At 45.1% G+C, this 19,282-nt stretch overlaps 1 protein-coding gene across 1 annotated transcript in view; it reads left to right on the top strand.

Moving 5' to 3' along the window:
* LOC124659325 (fructose-1,6-bisphosphatase, cytosolic-like) overlaps window positions 1–19,282 on the top strand; it is a 21,910-nt gene that overhangs the window by 1,430 nt on the left and 1,198 nt on the right. The window lies entirely within an intron of this gene.

Below are 19,282 nucleotides of genomic sequence, written 5' to 3'. Positions count from 1 at the left end.
TATTTGGATAATCGAAGGAGTCACATACGGAGAGCAAATGTGCCAAATTTCAGGCGCAAATCTGGGCTGAGCAAAGAGATCGAAAAATCCTGAGCTCTTGAGCAAAAACGCGAGTGAGAGAAAGTTGGTTCGAGTTTTTTCGGGAGAGAGAAGATGCTGGAAGAAAGAGATGAAGTAGTGGGGCAAGGAGGGGCCCACACCACAGGGTGGCGCGCCCCCCTCCTTGGCCGCGCCGGCCTGTGGTGTGGCACCCTGTGGTGCCCCACAGGTCATCCTATTGGTGCTCCCAGGTGCCTCGTCGAAAAATAGGACCAACGGTGTAATTTTCGCGAATTTTTGAAAACTTTGAAAAATGCACATTTCTGGGTATTAAGTTTATTATCACTGGCCAGGAATTTTTTTTGAAATCTCTAATCAACTAAGGAACTTTGCAAATTAAAAATGCTACAGCAACTAGAGCAAGTGGAGGAAGAAAGAGATGTTGTTTACCTCCTCTATGCATATAAAAAGTATTTGTTAACAAGGTTGATCAAGTCTTGCCACCAAATAAATTTTACATAGCATATGAAGAAATAAACCTCAAATCAATCATGTTACCTTGAATTGTATTGATATGGATCCAATCACAAGAGTTTGATATTCTTCTTTAGGCTCATATATAGGACAATCAATAGTTCCCACTTTGATAGTTCTCACATTAGAAATAGTATTAACTCCACACGCTTTCTCAATCCTCTTGGGGAAATAGACGGTGTGTTCCTTATCATCAACATTGAAAGTAACCTTTCCTTTATTGCAATCAATAACAGCCCCTGCGGTGTTAAGAAAAGGTCTCCCAAGAATAATAGACATATTATCATCTTCGAGGCATTTCCAACACAACAAAATCGAGTTAATATCAAGCGGTTATTAGTAACTTGAACAGGAACATCCTCACATATACCAACGGGAATAGCGGTAGATTTATCAGCCAATTGCAAAGATATATCGAGTAGGTATCAACTTATCTAAGTAAAGTCTCTTATAAAGAGAAAAAGGCATAACACTAACACCGGCTCCCAAGTCACATAGAGCGAGTTTTAACATAATTATTCTTAATAGAACAAGGAATACTAGGTATACACGGGTCGCCCAACTTCTTTGGAACTTTGCCATTGAAAGAGTAATTAGCAAGCATAGTGGAAATTTCCTCATTGGGGATTTTCCTTTTGTTAGTAACAATATCTTTCATATACTTTGAATAAGGAGGCAATTTAATAGCATCGGTCAAAGGGATTTGCAAGAATAAAGGTTTCATCCAATCACAAAATTTATTATAGTGTTCTTCTTCCTTTGATTTTAGTTTCTTAGCAGGAAAAGGCATTTGCTTTTGCACCCAAGGTTCTCTTTCATTACCATGTTTCTCAGCAATAAAATCTTCTTTAGTATACTTTTTATTTTTAGCATGCATTTCGGGTTCTTCTTCAACCTCTTCTTTATCGGGAGTATCATTCTTATCATTATCTTTATCATGTTCATTACCACTTTCGGTTTCAGCATCGAAATAGAAATACTATTAGGATCATTAGCGAGGTTCGAGAGGATTCTACAACATTCTTATGTTTCTTTTTCTTTTTCTTAGATGGAGCACTAGTTTCAATGTGTTGAGAATCTTGTTCAATTCTTTTGGGATGCCCTTCGGGATATAGAGGATCCTGGGTAGAGACACCACCTCTAGTTGTTACTTTATAAGCATGTTTTTCTTTAGAATTATTTCCTAGCAAGTCATTTTGCACTTTAGTGAGTTGATCAATTTGAGTTTGAACCATATGAAAATGTTTAACAAGCATCTTAACATCATTGGAGGTTCTCTCCACAATATCATGCAATTCACTAATAGCTTGAGAATTTTCCATTAGATGATTCTCTACTCTCATATTAAAATTTTCTTGCTTAACAATATAATTATCAAACTCATCTAAGCATTGCGCGGGAGGTTTTGAATACGGAATATCTTCCCTAGTAAAGCGCCGAAGGGAGTTTACCTCAATCATGGATGAAGGGGAATTATCTCACATATATCTTCTATAGGAGGTAGATTCTTTACATCTTCGATTTAATACCTTTCTCCTTGAGAGACTTCTTGGCTTCCCTCATATCTTCATCATTCAATTTAATTAAACCCCTCTTCTTCACTATTGGCGTTGGAGTTGGTTCGGGCGTAGTCCAATCATCATAATTCCGGCCTATTTTAGCCAATAATTCTTCGACTTCGTGCGGAGTTCTTTTCACGAAAACACAACCAGCACAACTATCCAGGTATGCCCTAGACTCAATGGTTAGTCCACTATAAAATATATCAAGTAAATCATGTTTTTCCAAATCATGGTCGGGCGAGCTCTAATAAGAGAGCAAAATCTCGCCCAAGCCTCGGGCAATTTCTCTCCATCTCCACGATCAAAATTATAAACTCTCCGCAAGCGACATGTTGAGCACTAGCGGGAAAGTATTTCCGGAAGAAAACATTAAGCAATTCTTTTGGACTTTTAATAGAACTAGGTGGCAAACTATTATACCAAGTTTTAGCGTCATCCTTTAATGAGAATGGAAAGATTTTAGCAACAAAGTAAGTACGCTTCTTAACATCATCGAGAAAACAAGCTACTCGGAGTAGATAACTCGGTCATGTGTTCAACAACACTTTCTTTTTCGGTACCACAAAAGGGTGTTTTCTCAACAATAGCTATATGAGATAGATCAAGAGAAAAATCATAATCTTTATCCTTAATGTTTATAGGAGATGTGGCAAATTTAGGATCGGGAGACGAGTTTATATCTAACGAGTATGTTACGCAAGCAACTTTTTAATTTTTCTTGCATCGGTAGTAGCATGGCATTTTTCAATAAAATCATCATCAAGTTCCACATAATCTTCATCAAGATCATCACTAGAGTATTCAAGTTCGAGGTGAATTAACGAGTGTAGTAACATCGGGAGTTTCGGTATTTTCAATTTGTCTAGACCTAGCAATTGTAGAATCTAGAAAAGTTCCCAATGAACCACTATCATCAAGCACGGCAGAAATATTATCGAGTATTATGAGAGTTTTCAGATTCAGCGAAGTACCGGCAAGCGAAGCATGTGGCGGTGAAACAAGTTTATCAATTACGGATGGTGAATCAAGAGCGGCGAGAGGTACTCGGAGTTGTACCTTTTCTTGTAGTGGATGGTAATATGGCGACCTTAGTATCGCGAGTTTTACCCATGATGGAGAATTTGCAGCGAACAATATCAATCCAAGTGAACTTCCAAATAAAGCTATGCTCCCCGGCAACGGCGCCGAGAAAATAGTCTTGATGACCCACAAGTATAGGGGATCGCAACGAGTCTTCGAGGGAAGTATTACCCAATTTATTGATTCGACACAAGGGGAGACAAAGAACACTTGAAAGCCTTAACGGCGGAGTTGTCAATTCAGCTGCACACTGGAAACGGACTTGCTCGCAAGAGTTTGTCGAGTAGTAACGAGTTTTATAGTAGTAGCGAGTAGTGAAATAACGACGGCAGAGTAACAAAGACAGCGATAGCGATTTTAGTAAACAGCGAGGATTAAAATACGTAGGCACGGGGACGGATGACGGGCGTTGCATGGATGAGAGAAACTCATGTAACAATCATAGCGGGGCATTTGCGAGATAATAATAAAACGGTGTCCAAGTACTAATCAATCAATAGGCATGTGTTCCAATTATAGTCGTACGTGCTCGCAATGAGAAACTTGCACAACATCTTTTGTCCTACCAGCCGGTGGCAGCCGGGCCTCAAGGGAAACTACTTGGATATTAAGGTACTCCTTTTAATAGAGTACCGGAGCAAAGCATTAACACTCCGTGAACACATGTGATCCTCACATCACTACCATCCCCTCCGGTTGTCCCGATTTCTGTCACTTCGGGGCCATTGGTTCCGGACAGAGACATGTGTATACAACTTGCAGGTAAGACCATAAACAATGAATATCATGATGAAATAATAACATGTTCAGATCTGAGATCATGGCACTCGGGCCCTAGTGACAAGCATTAAGCATAACAAGTTGCAACAATATCATAAAAGTACCATCTACGGACACTAGGCACTATGCCCTAACAATCTTATGCTATTACATGACCAATCTCATCCAATCCCTACCATCTCCTTCGGCCTACAGCGGGGGAATTACTCACACATGGATGGGGGAAACATGGCTGGTTGATGGAGAGTCGTTGGCGGTGATGGCGGCGATGATCTCCTCCAATTCCCCGTCCCGGCGGAGTGCCAGAACGGAGACTTCGGCTCCCGAGACGGAGTTTCGCGATGTGGCGGCGTTCGGAGGGTTTCTGGCGACTTCGACTTCTCCCCGTGCGTTTTTAGGTCGAGGCCGATAAATAGTCCGAAGGAGGGCGTCGGAGGCCAGCCGAGGGGGCCACACCATAGGGCCGCGCGGGCCCCCCTAGGCCGCGCCGCCTTATGGTGTGGGGCCCTCGGGCCTCCACTTGAATTGTCCTTACGGCTCCGTCGATATTCGGGAAAATAGGGCCTTCCGTCAAAATCCCGAGGTTTTTCCTGAAAGTTGGATTTCTGCACAAAAACGAGACACCGGAACAGTTCTGCTGAAAACAGCGTTAGTCCGTGTTAGTTGCATCCAAAATACACAAATTAGAGGCAAAACAATAGCAAAAGTGTTCGGGAAAGTAGATACGTTTTGGACGTATCAGCATCCCCCCTACCAGACCCTACCGCTGCAGATGTAGGCAGAATAGAAGGTGAGGTATTCAGACTTACATCGATTGATTTGTTCAAGTCCTCCAGGTGAGACGAAGCACCAGGCAGCATCTCAGATCGATGCGCCCAGCGATCACGAGTGCGCTGCTCCTCCTCCATGCGCCGCTTGTCCTCCAGGGCACGCTCACGAGCCACCCTCTCAGAGATACGAGAGGCTTCCCGGCGGCGGTCCTCATCAAGTCGACGACGTTCCTCGACCCGATGACGTTCCTCCTGACGAAGACAGTTCTTGATCTGCATGACGCCTATCCTCTTCACGGCGGCGCTCATCTTCCGCTCTCCAGTTGATTTCACGGCGTCTCTCATCTTCCCATCGCCGTTGTTCATCGCGTCGATCCGCTTCAGATCCTGGGCGAGGGCGGTTGCCGAAGTAGTTCCTCGGAGGCGACCTCCGCGGAGGGGAGCGCCTCGGACCGCCATACCTTCGATCCATCGGTGGTGGCGCTTGAAGCACTTGAGCGAACGATCTTCGATCGCCGGCGAGGTTTCCGACCCAGCACGGCGGTGGATTTGGGGTGGGGATCTGAGGACGTGGTGTGGCGAGGGTTGGGACGAACACCACTGCTCCAGATAGATTGGATCTAGGGTTGAACTGAGGCGGCGTGGCTGAGGATATGGGAGAGACGCGAACAGTATTGGGCTGCAGCCCAACTCCTCTCTGCGAACAGGCCGCCATGGATCGGGCTGCACCAAGGTTTTTACCAAGCCGGATCACTTCGCAAGCGCGCGCACAGGGCGGCTCGTGAAGCAAATCGCGACGAGAATAATTATCCCCTGGAATTATCGGGCCAATCTTCACCCAGACTCCATTGATCCACCTGCAAGCCCCATTGGAAATCGAGGCCAAGTCCACCTCCGGCCCAATCTGCTGAGAATCGAATCGATGGAGCGTGGCGCGGACTCCCGCCGATCTGATGAAGCCCCGAATCCGCTGGAGAATCCCATCGGTGGGGATGATGAGAGTAGCCTCCCGCGTGTTGATCGACGGCGAAGGATGGAAGGTGGTGGGGACGGTGGCGGCGGCGGCGGAATCGCCGGGATCGGTGTCAGAGGCTGTGGTGGTCGCCATCCTCCTTTCTCCGAGTCCTTGGCTCGAAAAACAGCTCTGATACTGCTTCTATGCTAACACAATTCAAGGGCATGCGTGCGTAAACTGAGCAAGTTTCTTCCGTTGATCAGAGAGGAAGACCCATGGCTCCATTCAGTTGCTTTCTGCATGATTTACACATAAAAATAGTATTCGTTCAGAATAAAATAACTTCGTTTTCCAGCCATGCAGGTTAGGGAAATGTCAAATACACAAAGGATAACTTTGGTGACTTCTTTCTACCACTCGCTCATCCGATTCTTTTTATCTAAATGCACAAACGAGAAAGGAGAAAACCAGTTTACGGATTGACATTTTAGCTTTATTTAAACCTTGGGCAGGTACTGCTTCATGTAGTTTGATGGTGGGGCTTCTTTAAATATGTTTCTGATTTGTTATTTTTTTTTTCGATAAAGGGAATATATTAATATCAAAAAGATATCAATTACACCCAGCCTCTGCAACAACGCACCACCCTAATGGCACTACGGATGCACACAGCCAAAAAAAGGAAAAGAAAACTAAGAAATAAAAGTCCCGCTACAGTATCTCGGGCCTAACAACAACAATACATCCACCGCCAAGACAACACCTGAAGTACAGACTCTCCAAAAACGACGCCTCCAAGAAGGGAACAGTGCTCTAACACCGTCGTCGCCCGATCAACGATCTTAGGTTTTCACCCTGAAGATAGTCCCCACTCTCAAAACAATGCCTCCAACAAGGTCATTGCCAGGCACAACCAGTTAAGGCCAGACCTTGGGATTTCACCCTGAAAGGTAGGACTCTGAAACTTCACATATGTTGTCGCCCCCACTATCATACCGCTGTTGTGAGGCCCGGAACACCAAGCAAGTCCCTCAACAGCGCGAAGACTTGAACCTTCCTTAGCTAGTCCTCCCCTCCGGCCTTCATGTACTTCTCTTCTTCCGACTTTCATCATGGATCCATAGTCACTTGATGTCAACACAGAAAAAGAGCTTCGCGCCGCTCCCTCCAGACCAAACGGTCGGAATAAAAGCATGGGTGCGCACGACCGAATACCACCGATCCAGCAAACTCCGGGCACAAAGCACCGTTACATTTGCCGGCGGAGCCTTCCGGAACTCAACACTCCGGCTAGATCACGAGTCCAGAGCCTCCGGTAGGTCTTCCTCTTCACGCAAGAGAGACCCTAGGACCACGCCCGCCACCTGCCACCAGGTCGACGGCGCCACCGCCATCCAGGGCCGCCGCCCTTGGTGCCGTGGTCCCAAACCATGAGGAGGAGCAGTGCGAGATCCGTCTCCATCACCGCTGGCCCGGCGATGCCGAGGCTAGGACGGAAGGAGAGGATCGCGCCGCCAGGTTCCGGGTTTGCTACGCCGCCCCCATCACCGCCCGCCCGAAGGTCGCGACGAGGAAGAGGAGAGCTGCGCCCCCGGATCAAGGCCATGCCGCCGCCACCATCACCGGCCTCCCGGCGGGGGCCGCGCCGCCACCACCCTCCACGGTCCGGGGCCATCCCCCCCGTGCGGAGGCTAGCCTCCTTCCGCCGCACGGAGGGATCATGCGAGGAGCCCCGCCGCCCCCATCACCGGCCGCGCCCGGCTTCGCCGGCGACGACCTCCGGGGACAACGAGGAGGGCGGGAGGAGGAGGGGAGGACGGCGGCGGCGGCGGCTAGGGTTTCCGCCCTAGGTCGCCCAGGAGGGGGACGACCCGAGCGGACCTTTTTTTCTGTGACCCGATGCGGTTGTAGATGTCTCCCTTCTGATTTGTTATATCCAGCATGGTTTAACATCCCCAATTTGGGCAACTGCAACTGAAGTATCGTCTATGCAGATATGAGAAAATTAGATTAGAAATTGTATCCTCATAATTTTGTCTATACCTCATGCTTATTACATATGAGAATTTGGAACTTAAAAAGGTATCTTTACTATTAAATTGCAATGCAATCGTGGTAGGTCGTCGCTGTTTGACCGATTTACCCCTGAACTTAAGAGAGAAATTACCCACGTGATTTGGTCCGTCTAACTAAGTTTTCATCCGCCTTCGTACGCGTAGAATTTAGAGTTTCCGACGAACACGATTGAGAGTTCGCGGCAGACAGCCAGACACACGATTGAGAGTTCATGACGGACACGTTAGTCCGCGGCTGCCTCTAAAAGGCCTCCTATCCGCGCGTCTCGCAGTCATCAAGGACTCGCTCGGGCTCGCGGAATCCAATCTAAGGCCACGCTCGAAGCCCCGGAAAACGAGTCCAACGCGCGCGTTGAGGCGGCCGCCAGGGAGAAGGTCCTCAGGATCGCGTAATCCACGCGTCTCGCTTTTCTGTTTTCACGCACAGAATTGCCTCATGCGTCCTCCATCTCCCGCTGCCGACAGCCAGTTCGTGGACCGCCGTCTAGGACCTCTGCCCTCCGGCGTTCCACCATGGCAGGATGTGCAACATGTGTATGGTCGATATGGCCACCATGGCGAACAGAAGTAAAATCACCGTGATGAATTCCGTCCAAAAAAAGTTCATGGACGAGACGAGCGCTCCCATGAGGCGGCACCATATGAACGATGATTCGAGGTCGAAATCGCACGTGCTCTCTCCACCTTGCACCGGCCTCCTCCTCCGGCGATGGGTCGTTCTACCATGCGCATCCTCTCTCTGGCGACGGCCCCGTCTCTTGCCGTTGTCCTCTTGCGGCGTCGTTGCCTTCCGTCGTCGTTGTTCGCTGCCGTCTCCTAGCCGGCCGCCTGCTCCTCCATGTTGGTCGCTCCGCCCCACGCATCCTCCGGCGAGCCACGTCCTCCATCACGGCATCCTCTACCGGTGGTCTCCAGGCGCCGCGGCTTTCCCATTGTCGTTGCTGTCCGCTTCGATCTCCCAGCATCCGGAAGGACGCCATGTATCACTGCCCTCTCTGGCGCGCGCCGTAACAGCACCTGCTCCCCGAAGGCTGGAACGGCCACTGACGTGTGACGACCTTCCGCGGCAAGGGAATTACCCAGAGGGACGCACGCGGAGTTGACGACGTGCACCCTTCCTCTATGTCTGAAGATTTGGAATTATGGATACCGTACAAGATAGCCTACAGACAGTGAGACAGACAGGAAACGCCGGACACTCTGTGCCAGCACGTCCAAGGATCATCTCCGCCATGGCCGGCAAGAGGGAGGATTAACTGCTGATGCTGGTTGTGTCCTACCGAGTAGGAAAGAGAACTCTCCCAGAATTGGGTTCCACTTCCATCACCCTGCCGAAAGAGGCCTGAAGATCAACCTAGATGCGACCATCTGTCCTTCATCAGGCTGTTGCCGAACTGCTGGCGCGCAATCACCTAGCAAATCCTCTGTCATTGAGTCGTGCCGGGAAGTGGAGGAAGCATAAGCTTTTGCAATCCTAGGTGGTCAGCAATTTGGAATTGACCACAACCTGAATCAGACAGTGCAGTTGCTGTAGCAACAGCCAACAAAACATGTGTCAATGTGTCTAGATAGTGGAACGTCTCCAAGCTACGAAAGGCTGTCCCAGGTTGCCTTATGGTTGAAATATGCAGAAAGTATAATGTAGCCAGCGCACACACCTTGCAAGCCTAGCTAAACGCAGTAGTTTCAGCTGTGTTTGATTGCCTCATATTCATGTAGGAGTATCTGCACTATGTGTGAATTTCCTTTTGTTAATTCATATTGCCTGCTTCGGAGCCATCCCCTGCAGGCCAAGCACATGGAGAAGTTTCGGAGATGATCGATTATATTCCTTAAAAACATTACGTGTGTTACACATAAATACTTGTTGATTGACTACAGAGTAGTTATCTTTCTCTGTACGTATCTGTTGTTTCAGTTTTCATCTCTACTGAAGATCCCTTTTTTTTTTTTTTTGAGAAACACAGTACAAACGCAGACGCTCACATATACGCGCATACACTCACCCCTATGAACGCACACACGCACACCCTACCCCTATGAGCACCTTCGGAAGACTGAGCCGGCGGATTGGATCTTGAAATTGACGAAGTCACCACAGGCGCCTCGCTGTCGACGGGAACATCGCCTCCCACTGAATGAATATTCCGCCTTTATGAGACACACAGATGTCAAACCTGGGGTTTGAACTCTGGTGGGCTGGGGGTACAACCACCCTCCTAACCACCCAACCTCAGGTTGGTTCTCTGAAGATCCCTTTCTTGTTGTGACGTTGATGTTATTTTAGCAGACTAGACTCTATTACATGCACATAAAGTATTGATGAGTTCTTACGCTATAACGGAGATTATATACATGGCAAAGTTGCTTGATTAACCAATGTATTTATAATACTGCAATGATGCTAATATCTCAAAAAACATGGTTGCTATCTATTCTATCTCAATTTTATAGTGCATATGGTTTCAAATACGAATATATTATAAAATTCGAAAGGAGACTAAAATAGTAATTAAAAATAAATTAAAATGACTTTCTCCATAGGGTAAATTGGGGTTAATTATACCGTTGCAACGCACGGGTATGTTTCCTAGTTTTAGTTAAATTGGCCTCACGTACGTAGTGATTTGCCTTCACTCGCAAGACTAAATTGATTCGACGTCAACTATTTTATTCAACTTCTGTGTAAACCATTTCGTTTGTAATTATGTATTCTCTTTTTGGTACTAAATTTATTATTCTATTATGTCTCATAGATTATGAAGATATTATATAATATTAGTTGTGTATGATCGTTGGTGATATTTAAGGTCCACAATCGAGTAACTATTCAGTTTTCTTCGGTATTGTTTTCCTGTTCCAACTTCCAACCATGCATGCTTGAGAAAAGCACGTCACATAATTACATAAGGAGGGGCCAAAATGGATGAATGAAAGAAATTAACCCATCAACTAGAGGACCATATATGTCAAACTTTGTCGGCGACCGTAACATGGATTGTTGTTAAAACAGTGTATGCCCACTCTCTCCCAATGTTCACAACTCAAGAGTATACAACATTTCTCAAGCAGTGTTGTTCTACCAAAAACAAGAAGAAATAAGCTAGCAGTTGTATCTTTGAATTGGAAGTACTGTGCATTTTAAGTTCTATGTTATTTCTCATAAAAATCATAATATTTTATTAATCCCTAGGGTAATCAGATTTCTTAAGAACTGTTATTAACATTTTCCGCAGCAACGCGCCGGGTATCATCTAGTTCATCATGTAGGCATACCTTAAAGATGTATTCCCAAGTACTAATAAACACCCCACGCTGTCGCTGTGAGCATTCATAGGAGGTACTAACACACCACAATTTCATAGAGACATCCAACTCAAATCATAACTCAGTGAATAAGTATTCCGTGAAATATAGCCTAAGAGACCCACACGGTGCACACACTGTCACCTTTACACACGTGGGACAAGGAGTCTCCGGAGATCACATAAGTAAAATCCACTTGAATAGCATAATGACATCTAGATTACAAACTCATCATATGGATCTCAATCATGTAAGGCAGCTCATGAGATCATTGTATTGAAGTACATAGGAGAGAGATCAACCACATAGCTACCGGTATAGCCCTTAGCCTCGATGGAGAACTACTCCCTCCTCATGGGAGACAACAGCGTTGATGGAGATGGCGGTGGTGTCGATGGAGATGCCTTCCGGGGCACTTCCCCGTCCCGGCGGCGTGCCGGAACAGAGACTCCTGTCCCCCAGATCTTGGCTTCGCGATGGTGGCGGCTCTGGAAGGTTTCTCGTATCGTGGCTTTTTCGTATCGGGGTTTTAGGTCGAGGAGGCTTAAATAGGCGAAGAGGCGGAGTCGGAGGGCTGACGAGGCGGTGACACAATAGGGGGGCGCGACCCAGGCCCTGGCCGCGCCACCCTATCATCTGGGCCCACCAGGGCTCCCCTCTGGTGGCTCTCGGGTGTTCTGGAAGCTTCGTGGAAAAATAGGATGCTGGGCATTGATTTTGTCCGATTCCGAGAATATTTCCTTACTAGGATTTCTGGAACCAAAAACAGCAGAAAACAGCAACTGGCCCTTCGGCATCTCGTCAATAGGTTAGTTCCGAAAAATGCATAAATATGACATATAATGTGTATAAAACATGTGAGTATCATCATAAAAGTAGCATGGAACATAAGAAATTATAGATACGTTTGAGACGTATCAAGCATCCCCAAGCTTAGTTCCTACTCGCCCTCGAGTAGGTAAACGATAACAAGGATAGTTTCTGAAGTGACATGCTATCATAATCTTGATCATACTATTGTAAAGCATATGAGATGAATGCAGCGATTCGAAGCAATGATGAAGATAATGAGTAAACTAATGAATCATATAACAAAGACTTTTCATGAATAATACTTTCAAGACAAGCATCAATAGGACTTGCATAAGAGTTACTCATAAAGCAATAGATTCAAAGTAAAGGCATTGAAGCAACACAAAAGATGATTAAGTTTCAGCAATTGCTTTCAACTTGTAACATGTATATCTCATGGATAGTTGTCAACATAAAGCAATATAACAAGTGCAATAAGTAAACATGTAAGAATCAATGCACACGAGTTGATACAAGTGTTTGCTTCGGGATAGAAAGAATAGGCAAACTGACTCAACAATAAAGTAGAAGATAGGCCCTTCGCGAGAGGGAAGCAGGGATTAAATCATGTGCTAGAGCTTTTTAAGTTTTGAAATCATATAGAGAGCATAAAAGTAAAGTTTTGAGAGGTGTTTGTTGTTGTCAACGAATGGTAGTGGGCACTCTAACCCCCTTGCCAAACAGACTTTCAAAGAGCGGCTCCCATGAAGGACATTATCTCTACCAGCAAGGTAGATCATCCCTCTTCTCTTTTGTTTACACATGTATTTTAGTTTTATTATGGTTGACACTCCTCCCAACCTTTTGCTTACACAAGCCATGGCTAACCGAATCCTCGGGTGCCTTCCAACATTCACATACCATGAAGGAGTGTCTATTTGCAAAATTAAGTTGCTTATTGATGAATCAGAGCAAAATATGTGAAGAGAATTATTAATGAAGGTTGATTAATTGGGGGCTGGGAACCCCGCGCTAGCTCTTTTTGCAAAATTATTAGATAAGCGGATGAAGCCACTAGTCCATTGGTGAAAGCTGCCCAACAAGATTGAAAGATAAAACACCACATACTTCCTCATGAGCTATAAAACATTGACACAAATAAGGAGTAATAAAGTTTTGAATTGTTTAAAGGTAGCACATGAAGTATTTGCTTGGAATGGCAGAGAAATACCACATAGTAGGTAGGTATGGTGGACACAAATGGCATAGTGTTTTGGCTCAAGGATTTTGGATGCACGAGAAGAATTCCTCTCAATACAAGGCTAGGCTAGCAAGGTTGTTTGAAGCAAACTCAAGTGTAAAACGGTGCAGCAAGACTCACATATGAACATATTGTAAGCATTATAAGACTTTACATCGTCTTCCTTGTTGTTCAAACACCTTAACCGAGAAAATATCTAGACTCTAGAGATCAATCATGCAAACCAAATTTTAACAAGCTCTATGTAGTTCTTCATTAATAGGTGCAAAGTACATGATGCAAGAGCTTAAACATGATCTATATGAGCACAACAATTGCCAAGTATCAAATTATTCAAGACATTATACCAATTACCACATGCGGCATTTTCCGTTTCCAACCATATAACAATTAACGAAGCAATTTCAACCTTCGCCATGAACATTAAACGTGTGTTCATATGAATCAGCGGAGCGTGTCTCTCTCCCACACAAACATTTATTCAGAGAATGAAACTAACAAAACGAAAATAAAAGCACACAGACGCTCCAAGTAAAGTACATAAGATGTGACCGAATAAAAATATAGTTTCAAGAGAAGAAACCTGATAAGTTGTCGATGAAGAAGGGGATGCCTTGGGCATCCCCAAGCTTAGATGCTTGAGTCTTCTTAAAATATCCAGGGATGAACCACGGGGCATCCCCAAGCTTAGACTCTTCACTCTTCTTGATCATAGTATATCATCCTCCTCTCTTGACCCTTGAAAACTTCCTCCACACCAAACTCAAAACAAACTCATTAGAGGGTTAGTGCATAATCAAAAATTCACATGTTCAGAGGTGACACAATCATTCTTAACACTTCTGGACATTTCCCAAAGCTACTGGAAGGTAATAGAACAAAGAAATCCATCCAACACAGCGAAAGAGGCAATGCGAAATAAAAGGCAGAATCTGTCAAAACAGAACAGTCCGTAAAGACGAATTTTATTGAGGCGCCAGACTTGCTCAGATGAAAATGCTCAAATTGAATGAAAGTTGCGTACATATTTGAGGATCACTCACGTAAATTGGCAGATTTTTCTGAGTTACCTACAGAGAACACTGCCAAAATTCGTGACAGCAAGAAATCTGTTTCTACGCAGTAATCCAAATCTAGTATGAACCTTACTATCAAAGACTTTACTTGGCACAACTAATGCAATAAAATAAGATAAGGAGAGGTTGCTACAGTAGTAACAACTTCCAAGACTCAAATATAAAACAAAAATACTGTAGTAAAATAAACACATGGGTTATCTCCCAAGAAGTGCTTTCTTTATAGCCATTAAGATGGGCTCAGCAGCTTTAATGATGCACTCGCAAGAAATAGTAGTTGAAGCAAAAGAGAGCATCAAGAAGCAAATTCAAAACACATTTAAGCCTAACCCACTTCCTATGAAAAGGAATCTTGTAAATAAACAAGTTCATGAAGAGCAAAGTGACAAGCATAGGAAGATAAAACAAGTGTAACTTCAAGATTCTCAACATAAAGAGGGGAAACTTAATATTATTAAGATGCATACAACCATGTTTCCCTCTCTCATAATAACTTTCAGTAGTATCATGAGCAAACTCAACAATATAACTATCACATAAAGCATTCTTATCATGAGTCTCATGCATAAAATAATTACTACTCCCAACATAAACATAATCAATTTTATTAGTAATAGTGGGAGCAAATTCAACAAAGTAGCTATCATTATTATTCTCATCATCAAATATAGGAGGCATATTGTAATCATAATTAAACTTATCCTCCATAGTAGGCGGCACCAAAAGACCACTATCATTATAATCATCATATATGGGAGGCATATCATAATCAACATAAACTTTCTCCTCAATACCCGGAGGGCTAAAGAGATCATTTTCATCAAAACCGACCTCCCCAAGCTTAGAATTTTCTATATCATTATCAACAATGGTGTTCAAAGCGTTCATACTAATATTACTACCAACATGCAAATAAGGTTCCATAGGTTTTTTAATTTTCGCATTAAACCATTCATGTCTTGACTCAGGAAATAGTACAAAAAGCTCACAGATGTTTTCCATTATGCCTTACTAGTGTTTAACAAGAAACAAAAAGATGCAATTGCGGGATCTAAAGGAAATAGCTTCGAACACTCACACAATGGCAACGAGAAAAGTACTTTTACCTGGGACCGGAGTATGAGTGCCTTTTACCTTTCCTCCCCGGCAACGGCGCCGTGAAAAGTGCTTGATGTCTACGGGTGCTTCTATTCTTGTAGACGAGTGTTGGGCCTCCAAAGAGCAGAGGTTTGTAGAACAGCAGCAAGTTTCCCTTAAGTGGATCACCCAAGGTTTATCGAACTCGGGGAGGAAGAGGTCAAAGATATCCCTCTCAAGCAACCCCGCAATCACGATACAAGAAGTCTCTTGTGTCCCCAACACACCTAATACACTTGTCAGATGTATAGGTGCACTAGTTCGGCGAAGAGATAGTGAAATACAAGTGATATGGATGGATATGAGTGGTAATAACAATCTGAATAAAATATGGCAACGAGTAAACATGCAATAGAACAGTAAATAAACGGAGTTTCGATGCTTAGAAACAAGGCCTAGGGATCATACTTTCACTAGTGGACACTCTCAACATTGTAATCATAAAGGGATATAAATAAGCACTTCACTATGCTATTCTGAATTACTCTCTGGCAAGATAACGAACTCTAATTCATCATGTAGGCAAACCTTAAAGATGTATTCCCAAGTACTAATAAACACCCCACGCTGTCACCTGTGAGCATTCATAGGAGGTACTAACACACCACAATTTCATAGAGACATCCAACTCAAATCATAACTCGGTGAATAAGTATTCTGTGAAATATAGCCTAAGAGACCCACACGGTGCACACACTCGTCACCTTTACACACGTGGGACAAGGAGTCTCCGGAGATCACATAAGTAAAATCCACTTGAATAGCATAATGACATCTAGATTACAAACTCATCATATGGATCTCAATCATGTAAGGCAGCTCATGAGATCATTGTATTGAAGTACATAGGAGAGAGATCAACCACATAGCTACCGGTACATCCCTTAGCCTCGATGGAGAACTACTCCCTCCTCATGGGAGACAACAGCGTTGATGGAGATGGCGGTGGTGTCGATGGAGATGCCTTCCGGGGGCACTTTCCCGTCCCGGCGGCGTGCCGGAACAGAGACTCCTGTCCCCCAGATCTTGGCTTCGCGATGGTGGCGGCTCTGGAAGGTTTCTCGTACCGTGGCTTTTTCGTATCGAGGTTTTAGGTCGAGGAGGCTTAAATAGGCGAAGAGGCGGAGTCGGAGGGCTGACGGGGCGGTGACACAATAGGGGGCGCGGCCCGGGCCCCGGCCGCGCCACCCTATCATCCGGGCCCACCGGGGCTCCCCTCCGGTGGCTCTCGGGTGTTCCGGAAGCTTCGTGGAAAAATAGGATGCTGGGCATTGATTTCGTCCGATTCCGAGAATATTTCCTTACTAGGATTTCCGGAACCAAAAACAGCGAGAAAACAGACAATCGGCCCTTCGACATCTCGTCAATAGGTTAGTTCCGGAAAATGCATAAATATGACATATAATGTGTATAAAACATGTGAGTATCATCATAAAAGTAGCATGGAACATAAGAAATTATAGATACGTTTGAGACGTATCAGTGAGGTCCCACGAGGTTCATAACGAGAAGATGTCATGTAATGAGCGATACATACCATTTATTGAAAAGACTATAATTTTCCCTTTCGTCCCTCTTGTCTCATGTTCGACACTAAATATGAGCCCATGTGCGATCACGGTCTCTTCTCCCCGTGCGAAGACGCATACATGACAAAAGTGTCGGTGTGGGAGACCGTAGAATCAGCATGTTCATCACCTCCTCCGGTTTCTCAGGAGGCCCCGTATCGGTTGCTTCACTTTCAGTAGGGGTGATGCTTTCAGGCTGCTCAAGCTCAGCACTTTCAGGAAGAGGGGGAAGTGAAGAAAGAAACACATGATTCTTTACAGTCAACACGGAGGATCAATCAGGGAATAAAAGGCAGGCAATAGCAATGCACAAATTCAAAACAGAAGGCAAGAAGGAAAAAGTTATCGGGGGCGTCGGGTGGTCCTTGTCAAAGGGGTCGACACGACAGACGGTAGGGACATCATCGGCTGCCGTGAGTTTGGTTAGCCGACAAGCTAGTTTCTTCAGCTCTCTGTCAGCAAGATTGTCCTTGCATATTCGAGTTGCATCTGTCGGACCCAAGTACTTCCACATCTGCGTAGCCCTAGCTTGCAGGGGCTAGACGCGGATCCGAAGGAAATGAGTTATGAGATGTACGCTCGATAACTCCTTTCCATCAGTCGTCTAGAAGGTCTGGATCTTCTTCATTAGAGGATTCGTTTCCTCAAACTCGGCTCATGTCAGGGGTAGATCCCAGGACTTGAGCTTCTTAATGGAGGACTGATGGTGCTCGTCGTAACGTAGACTTCACACTGTTGGGGAACCCCAATAGGAATGTATGATGAGCACAGCAGGAAGTTTTCCCTCAGTAAGAAACCAAGGTTTAATCGACCAGTAGGAGAAACGCGTGACTTCTGAAGATGTTCCTACCTGACTTGTGGCAGGGCGCACTACCGGCGTCAGCAAAAACATGGCACCTGCACACAACACAACCCAAATACTTTGCCCCAACTTACAGTGAGGTTGTGAATCTCATCGGTTTGTTGAACACAAAGGATTAGACGTATCGAATGGAAGGAGATGTTTGCATAAAGTAAAGAACAAGATTGCAGTTGAATTTATCAGTAAAGGAAATAGGACCAGGGTCCACAGTTCACTAGAGGCGTCTCTCCATAAAGAAATAGCATGTCGATCGATACATGACAAGATGATTACTATGATAATTTGGTATTCGGCATTACAACATAATACATAGACCGTAATTCAACTACGTCTATGACTAATAATCCACCTTCAAGTTAGCGTCTGCATCCGTTCCAGTATAAAGTTGCAAGCAACATACTATCGCATTAAGCAATATGCATGTGTAAAGTAAACAATATAATTACCCTTGGATAAAACATTGTTGGGTTATCCCTAGTAGAAACAACACATCTACAACCTTAGAAGTTATAAAGTCACTCTCCCAGGAAACTAAAGGCATGAACCTACTATCGAGCATAAATACCCCCTCTTGGAGTCACAAGTATCCACTTGGCCAGAGTTTCTACTAGCAACGGAGAGCATGCAAGATCACAAATAACATATGACGTGAATATATAATCAATCTAAACATAATATTCAACATTCATCGGCTCCCAGCAAACCAAACACAGAGGATTACATAAAAATGATCTTGATCATGTAGGGCAGCTCACAAGATCGATACATGAAGCACAAGGTGGAGAAGACAACAATTTAGCTACTACTATGGACACATAGTCCAGGGATGAACTACTCATGCATCACTCCGGAGGCGGGCATGGCGATGTAGATGCCTCCGGCGATGATTTCCCCTCCGACAGGGTGCCAGGAAGAGCTTCAGAACCCCCCCCCCCCCAGATGGGTTCTGCGATGGCGGCCGCTATGGAACTTTTCGTGGATGGAGGCTCGGGTATCCAGGATTTTCCCGAGAAGAATGTGTTGGCGTCAGAAACCCACCGGCGGGCAGTGACTGGCAACACAGTAGAGCCGGGAACAACTAGGGCTGCGGCTGGCCCCAGTCCCTCAGAGCGACGGCCCGCAAAGCCTCCTGGTCACACGTCCGATGCTATCGCAAGGGCGTGCCACCTGACCTATACCTGGTCGGGAAGGTGTTGGATGATGCCTCGCTTAGTTTCCTGCATGGCATACACGTAAACGTTAAATACGAGCCTCGATCGGCTCTCGAGTTATCTCGTGAATCGGCTCAAAGAGCCGATCCACCCATGATTCGTACAAGGTGTCCGAATATATGGTGGTCCTGCTTGATCAAGATAAAGTCAAAACGATCTACGACGATTTAGGGTTTTCACCGCATAATCGGATCATCCTACTCACGATTGGGCCTCGCGCTCGCGTACGGTGACCGTAAGCCGATCCTAGACAGGGGCCTAAAAACCAACACGA

The sequence above is a fragment of the Lolium rigidum genome, chromosome 6 (assembly GCF_022539505.1).
Source record: "Lolium rigidum isolate FL_2022 chromosome 6, APGP_CSIRO_Lrig_0.1, whole genome shotgun sequence".
Classification (NCBI taxonomy): domain Eukaryota; kingdom Viridiplantae; phylum Streptophyta; class Magnoliopsida; order Poales; family Poaceae; genus Lolium; species Lolium rigidum.
The sequence above is the reverse complement of the archived record's forward strand: the minus strand, read 5'-3'. Positions and strand labels throughout refer to the sequence as shown.